We start from the raw sequence: 12,815 nt of genomic DNA on the forward strand, positions 1-12,815 counted from the left end.
AATGAAGATCAAAAGCTTTTTCACAGAGTGCTTTTCCCTCTGGGAGACACTTAAGCATGTTAGTAGTAAGCATCACTTAAAAAAGTAATAAAACAAGTCAAATTTTAAATATGTTTCAAAAAATAGATTTACACAAATGTCATGCAATTTTGAGCTGTTCAGTTCTTTTAGGCACCCAGTGAATAGCTCTTTCGTCCATCTAACCCATGTTATTTATACATATAGGCTTTTGTAGTGTGGAAAATTTTAATTTAACCAGAAAGATCATTACCATGCTACACATTTGTATACTGCAGAAAGCTCCACAAAAAGGTATCTGTGTCCTTGCAGATAAGGATGTTCCCATTTAGATTAACTAAAAGAAAAACAAGCCTAGCAATGGATGTTGCCTTTAAAGAATAAATAATCTGATTTTCAAATAATGTCCCAAAGCCACTGTGGGAACAGCTGTCATTCTGTCAAATAGAGTTGACCTAGTTTGCTGTGGATCATCTTAAATGACAAGGGCCAAATATGTGGTTCTGATTCCCAGTTGAGTTGTTTCTTTTGGAGACCTATGGACTGTTTGTGGGGCATTGATGGTCCAGTGCTAGTAGCATCCTTGCCTTCTATGCGGAAGACACAGTTCCATTCCAGATCAATGCACCTTATATGCAGCCACCGCTCTTTTGCCACTGGAGGCTTGCATATTGCCACGATGCTGAACAGGTTTCAGCAGAGCTTCTAGACTAAGATGAACTAGGAGGAAAGGCCTGGGAAACTACTCCTGAAAATCAACCATTGAAAGCCCTATAGCTCACAATGATTTGATCTGCAACCAGTCATGGGGATGTTACAGGACCAGGCAGTATTTCATTCTGTTGTACATGGGGTCGCTATGAGTCGGAGGCTGATTCTATGGCAGTCAACAACAACGTGGACTGTTTGTCCAGTATTTTTGTTAGGATTAGGGTTAGTATTTTTTGTCTGTATCATTGTAGTTACCTGCCTAGGGCCAGTCCTTAGTCAAACTATGATGGAGGTAATGGTCGTTTAAAATATTCCCTAAGCTTTCTTAGTGTGTCCCTCTGGGAGGTTAACTGTGCACCCCGCTTCTGGGTGGAAGTCCTGGCTTATTGCCTGTCGCTCTAGCTGCTGGCCCTAGTACGTTCTATTTAACCACCACCACGCACATCTCTGCTCTCCACACATGCTCTGGAACATCCCTTTCACCTTGCCTTTCATTACTGCTTACCCAACCAAGTTCCATTTTCCCAGGGTGACTGAGGCTAATGTGATAAACTAATGACTGATACTGGCTGAGCAAAACATTAGCATTTAAATAGAGATCTTCTGGAGGGGATGCATTTAACATGGAAGAGGTCTTCAGAGGGAGCAATTGCAGACATTATGACAGGACCAGGTCGAAGGTAATTTTGTCAGATGGGGCCTTGAGGTTGTGTGCAGGGTCGGCCCTAGTTTCTAGCCTTTCTCTCTGTCAGGATTTCAGACATTTATGGCAAGATCCTAACAGCTTTTACAGGACTTTTGACACAAGTATTTTGACCCAAAAACATTTCTCCATGCTCCTTGACAGGCTCCACCTTTCCTCCTTCAGAAGCTTATGCTGTTCTTGAAACAACTGAAAATGGGGAACACGATTAACAGTGCAGCAAACAGACATTTCAAAAGGTCCTAAATTCAAGGGTGCCACATCGAGCAGCTCCAGGGTTGCCATGCTCATAGAACCACTATGACTGGGTGCCTCCTGGAGACCTCAAACACCAAAGGTTCCACTGAATCTGGGTTTGTGCTAGGGGTTCCTCAACAAAGTGGGCTCCATTCAGCATATCGGACCTATGTGAAAGCTTTTAACCTTCTTTCTGTAGATACAACATGAGTATCCTGATGTAGGACACAGTCTTGACCATCAGTCTTCTCTTCCCTGAAATTCTGAGAAAATAAGAGATTGACATATGAAGAAAAGACTGCCGTTGGGTGTTTGGGAACACTGAACAAGTCTGTCGAAAGAATGTTGTTAGGTGCCGTTGAATCGGTTCCTATGCATAGTGACTCTATGTACAACAGAACAAAACACTGCCTAGTTTTGCGCCATCCTCACAATTGTTACGCTTGAGCCCATTGTTGTAGCTACTGTGTCAACCTATCTTGTTGAAAAGAGGATTTTCCTCTTTTCGCTGACGCTCTACTCTACCAAGCATGATGTCCTTCCCCAGGGACTGGTCTCCTGATAAGATGTCCAATGTATATGAGAAGAAGTCTCACCATCCTTGCTTCTAAGGAGCATTCCTGCTATACTTTTTCCGAGAAAGATTTGTTCATTCTTCTGGCAGCCCATGGCATATTCAATATTCTTTTCCAACACTGTAATTCAAAGGCATGAATTCTTCTTGGGTCTTCCTTATTCATCATCCAGCTTTCTCATGCATATGAGGCGATTGAAAATACCATGGCTTGAGTCAGGAGCACTCTAGTCCACAAGGTGACGTGTTTGCTTTTTGACACTTTTAAGTGTTAAAAAAAAAAGGTCTTTTGCTGCGGATTTGCCCAGTGCAATACATTGTTTGATTTCTTGACTGCTGCTTCCATGGGTTTTGATTGTGGATCTAAGTAAAATGAAATCCTTGACAACTTCAATATTTTATCCATTTATTATGATGTTTCTTATTGGTCCAGTTGTGAGGATTTTTGTTTTCTTTATGTTAAGGTGTAATTCATACTGAAGGTTGTAGTCTTTGATCTTCATCAGTAAGTGCTTTGAGTGTTGTTCACTTTCAGCAAGCAAGATTGTGTGATCTATATATCGCAAGTTGTTAATGAGTCTTCCTCCAATCCTGATGCCAAGTTCTTCTTCATGTAGTTCAGTTTCTTGGATTATTTGCTTAGTTTACAAATTGAGTAAGTTTGATGAAAGAATACAACCCTGAGCACACCTTTCTTAAAGAATATCTGTGTGAAAACAGCACTGACTTAAGGTTGGTTGCTTTATTATCTTTAGTAATATATTCAATGTCCCCTCCCTGGTTCTTTGGATAAAGATGATGGAGAGACATCTGTTCCAAAGCTGTTTCACTGAATGGTGATTTTGATGACTTAATGGCTTTTCAGATTTCTGCTGCCGCCACTGTTCTTTGGTTTTGATTTTAGGGCAGCTGAATGGAGTCTCTAAGCCTTCCATTATGCCTGGTTTTTCCTTTTCTTTCTTTCTTTTTTTTTTTTTAATTCTGAGGAAATAATTCAGAACACGTCAAGGACAAATGCTTGAGTTATAAAACTTTTTAAAATTACCATTATTATTACAAAGCAACCCAAAAGATCTTTTAATTTCTTTGATTAAAGGAGCTCTGTGGAAACATGACGTCTTAGATGTGGAGGGTTTATAATTGAGCACAAAAGTCTGAGCACCAAGACAATGCAGTTGGTTCCTGGGATTCCCAGGGACTCTGGAAAGCGAAAGGGGTCAGTAAAAGTTTATCGGAATTTGATAGCAGCCCTCATACAAGCATCCAGATAAAACTACTGCCAATTACTATGTAGGGCTTATTATGTCCTAAAAAAATTCTGTGGGGATTTAAATCTTTCATCCAGAATAAAAATTTGTAGCATAATGACCTGATTTAGCTATAGAGAAGAAATAAATCTGACAGCTGGGACCAGGAGTGGTATTAATCTCCAAAGTTCACATGAGACTTTGCTTCCCTCTTTTAGTTTTTATGCAACAGGAGCAAAGAAAAGAGTGAGCGATTCTGTTTGTATTTCAGCTCAAATTACATTGCTTGGGAGAAAAGGGCAGGGAAGTGGGTAGTGAATGTTAGATAGAATTGAAGTAAAGGTTTTTTCATTCTTTAGAGACAGAGCAACAGACAGGAAAGCTAAGAGATGGAGCTGCGCTGGTCCATCCCGCGGTCTGCCCCAGGCTTAGGAGCTAGGCCAGTAAACAGGGAGGGCATTCAGCAGGAGGAGCACCTGGGGCACTTCAGTATTTTTCCTGATCACTCTGGCAAAATTTAGTGGGACACTTCACGATGTGGAGTCAGGTAGTGAATGGGTATTTTTTCTGCCTTTCAGCTTCAGGATGACCCCTGGTACACACTGACCTCAGATGAAGATAGAGCTGACTCTGTAGTCCACCAAAGGATGGGCTCTGATTTAACCTGTCTGAAGCAGTCTCGCCTTCTGGATATGTGACCTCTTCAATTAGGCTTCTTTACGTTTCATGTGGATGGAGAACTTTTGGCTCATTTCCCCACTTCTGCCTTTTCTCAATAAGAAAACGCATTATAAAATATAATCGCTTGAGGGCGATTCTAACAGTTTTAACTGACTGGGTATTCTGTAGGAGAAAAAGAATACGTTTTTAAAGAACCTTAACTTTTGAAAGTGAGGCGAATATTGCATGCTGCAAAGGAGAATATTGATTTAATGGCCACACGTAATCCTGTAAAATTAGTCCTGAAACAGACATTAATTTTAAAAGATAGTGCTGCTATTAAAATATATCCCTGCACAGCTGTAGGACAAAAAGATTTGATTCCCCCAGGGGAAACTGAGAGGTCTGCACACTGTTTGCCAGTCTATGAACTCGCCGTGTGTGTTAGTGACAGTTTGAGTACTTCAGGCTATAGGGCTTGGATTCCTAGGCAAATTCTCTAGGCTCCCACAGAAGAAAGTGATAAAAATTGCCCTTCTGTGTTTTTAGTTAATTTCCTTTAGATCTCATTGAGCCAGGAGTCAAATCCGCCATGAGTAAATGTGTTGAGCATTGTCAGAGAGCTGTATTAATGAACAAAGGCCTACTTTAAAGGTCATAAAGTATTTCTTTCACAAGGGTGATGAATACCAGTTTGGAGTTTCCTTGGCTGTGTTGTATTGTGGGCTGAGGTGGTGGTAATATTCATCAGGGACAGCCTGTCTTGGCTCAGTGGACTCAATGGGGGACTAAGAATTGAATTTTCTGCCATGACAGAGTCTTAAAGACAAGTCAGGAAATTTTCCTTAATGAGGTTTGCAAGGGATCAGTTTTAAAATTAGAAGCTATAACTGATATTCAAAATAAGCTGAGCTTGAACCCAGTGAAACAGGAACAGTTTCATCAAAGACCTATATGACTGGAATGGAAAATCATACCCATAGGGCTGCCAGATATCCATAGAAAGGTAGGCAGAACTTTGAGTGGTAGGATTAGGATTTAAAATCACATTGGTCAACTGTAAAAGTAGAATAAAGCAGAATAAACTCTGGTAAAGACAAGATCATGGTATTAAACCTATGGAGAACATAAACTGTACAAAGACCAGACAGAGAATAACTGGTGTTGTACCTTTCCAGTAGAAAATATAATTTCCACACGTGTCTAATTATTTTTTGACCTATTGTTCCATCATTTTATAATTCAGCATCCTCTCTGGTTAAGCCCTCTTCTGGCAGAATTAGTCAGTAGGGAGCCCAGACTTTAAGGAATTTGATTATTTCCCCACATCTGTCTCAGAAGCACAGATAATTTTGAGGTAGGGCTGTGAGAGTCCAAATACCAAGAAATGACAGCTCACAGTCAGTGGAAGAGAAGGTTGAGGCTATGGAATCCTCCATTATGAAGCAACCCGAGCTATTTAGTATAGGGGCAAACAGTCTGCATATCTAGTAGTCATGAGGTTATTATTCTATTAAAGCGTAGTCCAATAACGGATTTTACAATGCTAACCCCGGTCATTGTGAAAATGTTAAATGATGTTCACTGGAAGTCTGGGCTCTTAAAAAGTAAATATACCTATGTGGATTTTCTTATTATCTAATGATATTGGATAAATCTACTGACTTGGCAATCTATTATTGCTATAATCTTTTCACAGATAGCACTAAGGCAAGGTTCAGTATAGCTCTTGTACAAATAATCATACAGTTTGAAGTAGTAGAAACTAAACTAACAGGTTTTTGAGGATATAATTTTGAAAGCAAAAGAGGTTAGATTGTTTTAGATATTTTAACTGTTTCCTACCTTCATTCACTTCTGTCTTTACATGGCATTTTTTCCAATAAAAATTTAAAGTATGAAGAGAAAATGAGAGAAGATAATTCTTCCTCTGTACTGTAGTATGATGGAGGAAAAATTGTTCCTATGTGGTTAAATGATTTCCACTTGTATCATCTTTTTCAAACGTAAGAATTTAATGTGTTTTCTGAAGCAAGGGTAAATAAACTTGGAACCTCATTTTAAAACAAGGACTGCACACAAAACAGAAGGAAAATAAAATAAAAAACTTCACACTAGCATAACTATTTTGAAGGTCTTGGCATGTATGATCTGCTGTTGAAAAGAGCCCCAATCAGTCACACACATCCATGAATAAGCTGCAGCACTGTGTTGAATATTACAAATGCCAGTGACTATTCACGGTGGTAGAACCAAATAGTTCTTAACAACTCTGGTGCTATCCATACAAATATGGTTTCTTAGGTTAGGACAAAGTGCCTTGATGACACAGGTCAAAGAGGACGGGGTGTGTATTCCAACAAGAAGAGAACCTCCTCTAGCCTGTTGCAGAGGAACCGTACTGTTTCCCCTCAACGTAAACTTTTCTTTGACAAAATAACCAAAAGAACATCACATCCCAACTAAGTCAACGTCAGACAAAAAACCTAAAAGCTGACCCCATATTTTGGCTATTTTCTTGATTCATTTTCATAGTGTGGGCTCTAGTTGTCAGAATGAGACTTTGTTCCAAACCAAGGACTTTTTGGAATCCTGTTCTGGATTGAAAATGTAAGCAACTTCCATCTGTGCCCTTTCATCCAGTTGAAAATTATTAATGGACAATCTCTAAATATTGAATGATTTTTTTCTAGTTTAGTGCAGTATGCATTTTCAAAGTGGTAGGTTGTAAAATACTGCTAATGGGGCCCTTACAAAATAAATATTGGAGTCACAGAGCTAGTTGTTTTTGCTTTATGTTCGCTTCAGGAACCAATTCTTTATGAGCATTCAATAAATATTAAATAATTAGGGTTAAAGCTATGGAATCACAGCCAAAAGCTAAGTGGCATTTCCAAGGTTATAAAATATGTTAGTAAGGAAATCTGGGATTGAAATTAAGAGTTCTTAGCCTCTTCCTGGGGCTTGAATCACTTTGTCCTTCTATTTCCTTAATCACATATAACCACTTGGTTCCTTAGCAACTCCTAATCCAGTGCTCAGTTAGGCAAAAATTGGAAACCTCCAGGCAATGACCCATTTTTCAATGGGAGAATATATTTACTTCCAGCTGGAACACATCAAGGCAAGCCATTTCCCTTACAGTCAGTCCCATTCTTGCCAAAAGACTGGAAAATAACTTATTAGTGAGTCTAATATCTCAAGAGCCACAACAACAGCTGCACTGAATATAGAACACACAGAATGACTGGACACTGTGAAACTGGGATGACTGAAACCAATGCAATGATAATTCCGGGTCTTACTTTGATCTTTTCAACTCGAGAGCGAGTCAGGGGGACACTTTAATGCCTGTATGATCCGTGCGACTTAGCTAGTGTATTCATTTATAAGTGGTCCTTGTAGCCCTTGTGTATGTGCTATTCGAGACCATATTTAAAGTAATGGTACAGATTTGTGATTGAATCTTAGTTTTAGAACATCTGTATAGTTCCCATTTCAGGATTCTTAATTAGGCCAAATGGCATATTGGGGGTAGAAACTTAGTCTAAAAATATATGCATTTAGCTATGAAATTCACATTCTCCCTAATAACAGAATTTATGTTCAAATAATATATTGTTTGTAATGTGAATTCTCATCATACTTCTGAATAGTGATTATTAATGAATTCAGTAATTTAGGAATTATATCATTACCGAATATATGAATTAACTGGTTTTTGAACAATAACGTTGTTTTTAAGTCAGCTGGCAACAACATTTATGGAAAATCTCCTGTGTTCTGGGCATACGTGTATGGAATGAAGAAAGGACAATTTCAATCCTTTAGTATTTATTTCTTTAAAAATATCATTCTTACTAGTTCAATAAAAAGATTTAAAGGTTGAAAGTAAGTCCTATCACCTAACTGTTTAAGCGCTGCTGAGATATTAGGCAAACTTTGACAGGTTAGTGTAGGAACATCTATTATCTTTTATGTAAAATTTTAATTCATTTCTGAGTTGGTCCAATTGTGGCAGTTGGTGTGCATCCTCTGAACAGTGATGCAGTTGTTTCACAGCCATATTTCAGTGAGTGTGTACACAATTTGAATGTTGAGCAGACATTTAAAAATATTTATTGAAATACAATGATTTATATTTGTATGGAATATAAATACTAGTCCTAGAGTTATACTATTACTGAACTAGTTGTTACATGAATAGATAAAGAGAAAATAAAATTCCAAAATAATTTCTGCTGTTCTAGTCATGGAACTGGGATTCGATTTCAAATTGTTATTGGAAAGCAAACAAAAAATAACTGAAGTAATAATCTTTCTTTCTCCCTGTCTGTCTCTCTCTCTCTGTCTCTCCAGCTGCCTTTGAGTCAACCACGACTCATGATAACCCCATGTATGTCAGAGTAGAACTGTGCTCCATAGGGTTTTCAATGGCTGATTTTTTTTCAAAAGTAGATTGCCAGTTCTTTCTTTCAAGGTGCCTCTGGGTCCTCTTGAACCTCCAGCCTTTCCGTTAGCAGCCAAGAAGTGTGTTAACCGTTTGTACCACCCAGGTACTCGTAAGTAATAATAATAATATATCTATTTTTATTATTATTTGTTTTACTTTATACACATTGTTTCATTGAATCCTTACAGTATCCCAGTCAGGTAAAGACTACTCTAATGATTTATAGGTGAGGAAACTGAGTCCCAGAGAGAGTAAGATCACATAGCTAGAAACTGGCAGAGCCAAGCTTTGAACACAATCTGATATAACTCTAAAATCTTTATGTGCTCTTCTGCATTAAATGTTTAAAGATGTTCCTGAGATGTATTTGAGCCTGTATTAATATAAAAATAATCACTACAAGTGTACTTACTTAGATTGGAATAGAAGTTATTTGCCTACTCATATACCTGAAGTATGAGTACAAGGAAGGGGATGTACAGAATCAATATATAAGTAAGCCTGTGTATCTCCAAAAAGTGTTTTGATTTTTAGATTGACAGTAAACAAATAAACTGATTTTGTTATACCCTGCACAATATTGGGAGAACTTGTAGGAGAAATGCAAAACCCTGCATAAAAAAACCAAAAACCAAACGTGTTGTCATCAAATCGATTCTGTGTCATACTGACCCTATAGGACAAAACTTCCCCATAGGGTTTCCAAAGAGCGCCTGGTGGATTCGAACTGCTGACCTATTGGTTAGCAGCTGTAGCTCTTAACCACTATACCACTAGAGTTTCGAAAACCCTGGATAGGAACACTTAATAGTAATTATGCTTATTTTACCAACCAAGAGAAGCATGGCATTGGCATTGCTTTCTGTGTAAGCCTTTCTATTTAGATAAAAATGTTTGAAAAATCCTTTGGCACGATAGAGCATTACAAGGATAGCAAATGGGCTTCAACCCTATTACCAGCTCCAACTGACAGATAGTTGCTGCCTGGAGTTGTTTCAGGAAGGACTTTGGGGCTACGTCTGAGCTCAGGAAACAAGGCTGTGATCTATTAGCACTACTTCCCATAGGTGAGATGTGTGGGCATGGTCACACATGTGTCATCCATTGCTTAGCCTGATGAATGTTTTTGTCCCCACTAACTTACGATGTTCTCCTTAGTTACGAGATAGCTGAAGACAGAATCAATGACTACTTTATTTTATAGGGTGACCACCTGTTCTGGATTGCCTGGGTCTGAGGAATTTCCCAGGACATGGAAACTTCAGTGCTAAAACGTAGAGTCCTGGAAAGTTGGTCACCTTATTTATTTTAACTTTTTACTTTGGAATAATTATAGACTCAGAGGAAGTTGGAAAAAGAATGCCAAGGATCCCATGTATCTGTCCTCCAGTTTCTTCCAATATATGGTATAGCTGTAGTACAATAGTCACCCAATTTTTTTTTTTTTTTGGTCCCCCAGCAGTGTCAGGCACCTACGTAGACACTCAGCAAAGTTGAATGATTGGATACATGAATGAGCGAATAGTGATGTCAAGTGAGATGTGTCCTATGAAGGCTTTCACAAGCATTTTCCCTCCTTTCCTGTAAAGAAACAGGGTTGTTTCCAACACTTTAAAACTGTACAAAGACCACATGAGGAGTACTTTAGTTAAGCCCAGGAAAAGCATAAAACCCCCTTTTAATTAGTGGCACACAAAGGAGGTTGAGATTATAAAATGAACATTGAATTGTGACCTTTAAAGTTAAGATCAAGCACAATGGTTCAAATTACAGTACAATAATGCCAAAATACAGGCTTTCTTCAATTTCGAGGCAGCTGAAAAGATAAATTCCAGTAGGATTTAGAAGTGTACTCAGAATGCTCTAGCACATTATTTAATGAAGAACATATAGACAGAGAGAAGTTGGCATCGGTGAGTGAGCTGGTGAATCATCAAGGTTTAGTGTGGGAGGACCAAGCAGAAGTTTTCATATCTCGGTAGGAGACAACTAAGCTAAAAGTGATTTGGAGTGCTCTTTGTGGAGTGCAGCCATAGGTTTCTTTTTGTTTTTGGAAAAATGTTCAGTTTAGAAATGATTCAATTAGCAATAGCTTGATTCAATGATTCAAACTTGTGGGAAAATTAGGATTTTGTTTCTCCTAAACCATCATGGATACAAAAACACACATACACCCACACCCACACCCCCACACACCATCCAACAGATGTAAATACTACAAAGTTTACTTAAAATTTAGAACACAGCATTTTAATCACTTTTATTTTTCTGTTCATATTTAATCTTGATCTCTTTTTCATCTAGCCTCCAAGTTAGTTCTGGATCTAATTCAAAGCCAAACTTTAGGTACTATAGATCTTGAAACTTATTTTTTCTTGACTTTGACCTTATTCTCACCTTTTACCTCCAGTGCTATTCATCTTCACCTTGACTGTTCCCTTTAATTCGTTCCCTTGCTTTTTTGTCTTTTCTCTTTATTTCTCCATAGTTACTGCAGGGAGAAGCCATGTATATCACTTTATTACAAGCCTTTCTCTTCACTGTGTGATTAAACCTCTCTTTGAAGTCTCTGAAATTGGACACTAAATGACCTGTAAGAAATTAAAGGGAGCTGTATTTCATTATACTATTGCCCCAAAGATATACCTTTAACTGATTAGGGAAAATTTTGACTTCCATCATTAGATCGAAATCAAAGCTTTCTGTATTTTCTCATGGATAGATTAGCATAAAGTTGTTCTTAGAATTTTACTTATGTCATATTTTTCTTTCTTTTTTTTTTTATACTTGGAGCACGGTGGAGAGTGGAGGAAGACAAAAGAGGGGGATCAACCCCCTCCCCATCAGCCTAGCTACTGGTTTTACCTGCTGGACATCTTGCTTTGGAAAAGGTAGAAGCCCCAGCCCTTCCCGAAGCTGGTACAGTTCTCCAGTGAGGAAGCAAAGCTGCTGTAAAGGGGAAACTCCATGTTTGCTCATATTGTGTCTACACACGCACCAGTGTGGTTGAAGTTAAAGGCAAAGTCAAATGGAGAGTAGAACACATGCTTTGGTACCAAAAGACTGTTTGGGCTCAAGTGTTTACTTCTGTGGTTCTGTGCTCCGTTCTGGCTAGTTGTGCCACAGAAGTTCAGGTAGCTGTGATTTTTAGCTTGGTATTTTCCTCCCCTCCCAAGATCCTGCTTGCATAATGGTCCTTGGTGATGGATGGGACTCCACACCCTGTGTCTGGAGGGTGGCCCACCTGCAGGGGGTTCCTGGGTTGGGGCACACACAAGCGGCTTGTCTGCCTTTGCATTCCTAGGAGGGTCCAGGCCTCTAACTTCCTTTGTATGAAGTGAAAGAATAGAGCTGATTTATAGGGTAAATAAAATATCAGAGGAAGTAGAGGTTAGCTGTTACTTACGGCTAAGAGAGATTTATGAGATTATATAGTAACTGAATCTACACTTTAAGCTGCAGTCATTATGGTCTACATAGTTCCATACCTCATTAGAGGGAAAAAAAATGTGGAGAATAGAGAACACTAAGTCCTTCTTCTGCTAAAAAAATGTTTCTGGTCTTGGTACAGATGTGATCCATAATCAAAAGAACACTACTTTTTTTTTTTTTTTTTATAGCATCTTTCCACAGTGCGTTTCACTAGAGACTGTAGATCTTATTCTAACAGAATTGAGTAGAAAATCCTTCTATTTTATGTTTGGAGAAACTGAGGCTCAGATGCCGTCAGCACTTTAAGATACACACAGGAACCAAATGGCTCAGGCAAGAGCACTTGGAAATTTTATTTTAGTTCTAGTCTGTTTTTACATTTCCAAAACAAAACAAAACAAAAACAAATTCAGTGAATTACAAAAGAGGGAGGGAGAGAGAGAGAAAAAAAAAAAAAAGAAAGCCCTTACTAGATTCATTGATATGCCAGGCAGCACCCCATATTCAATTCCATTTCAAAAGCTTTTCCCCCCTACAGCAGTGATGGATTCTACACATCTTGGAGCAAGTTAAGGGACTGAAGTGTGCTTGTGGGTACATTGAGCTATTTTGAGTATGCTTTTTGACAACTGAAATTACTGGAGTAAAATCTATAAAGGCTCAATCTTATATTTTTATACCATGGGAAAGGGTCATGTAAATCCAGGGGTATGTGGCTCAAGAAGAGGACAAAGTTAGACGGCATCTTATGTACATCCAACACTGTCTTGGATGCTAAAT

This window comes from Elephas maximus, chromosome 1 (assembly GCF_024166365.1).
Source record: "Elephas maximus indicus isolate mEleMax1 chromosome 1, mEleMax1 primary haplotype, whole genome shotgun sequence".
In the NCBI taxonomy this organism is placed as follows: domain Eukaryota; kingdom Metazoa; phylum Chordata; class Mammalia; order Proboscidea; family Elephantidae; genus Elephas; species Elephas maximus.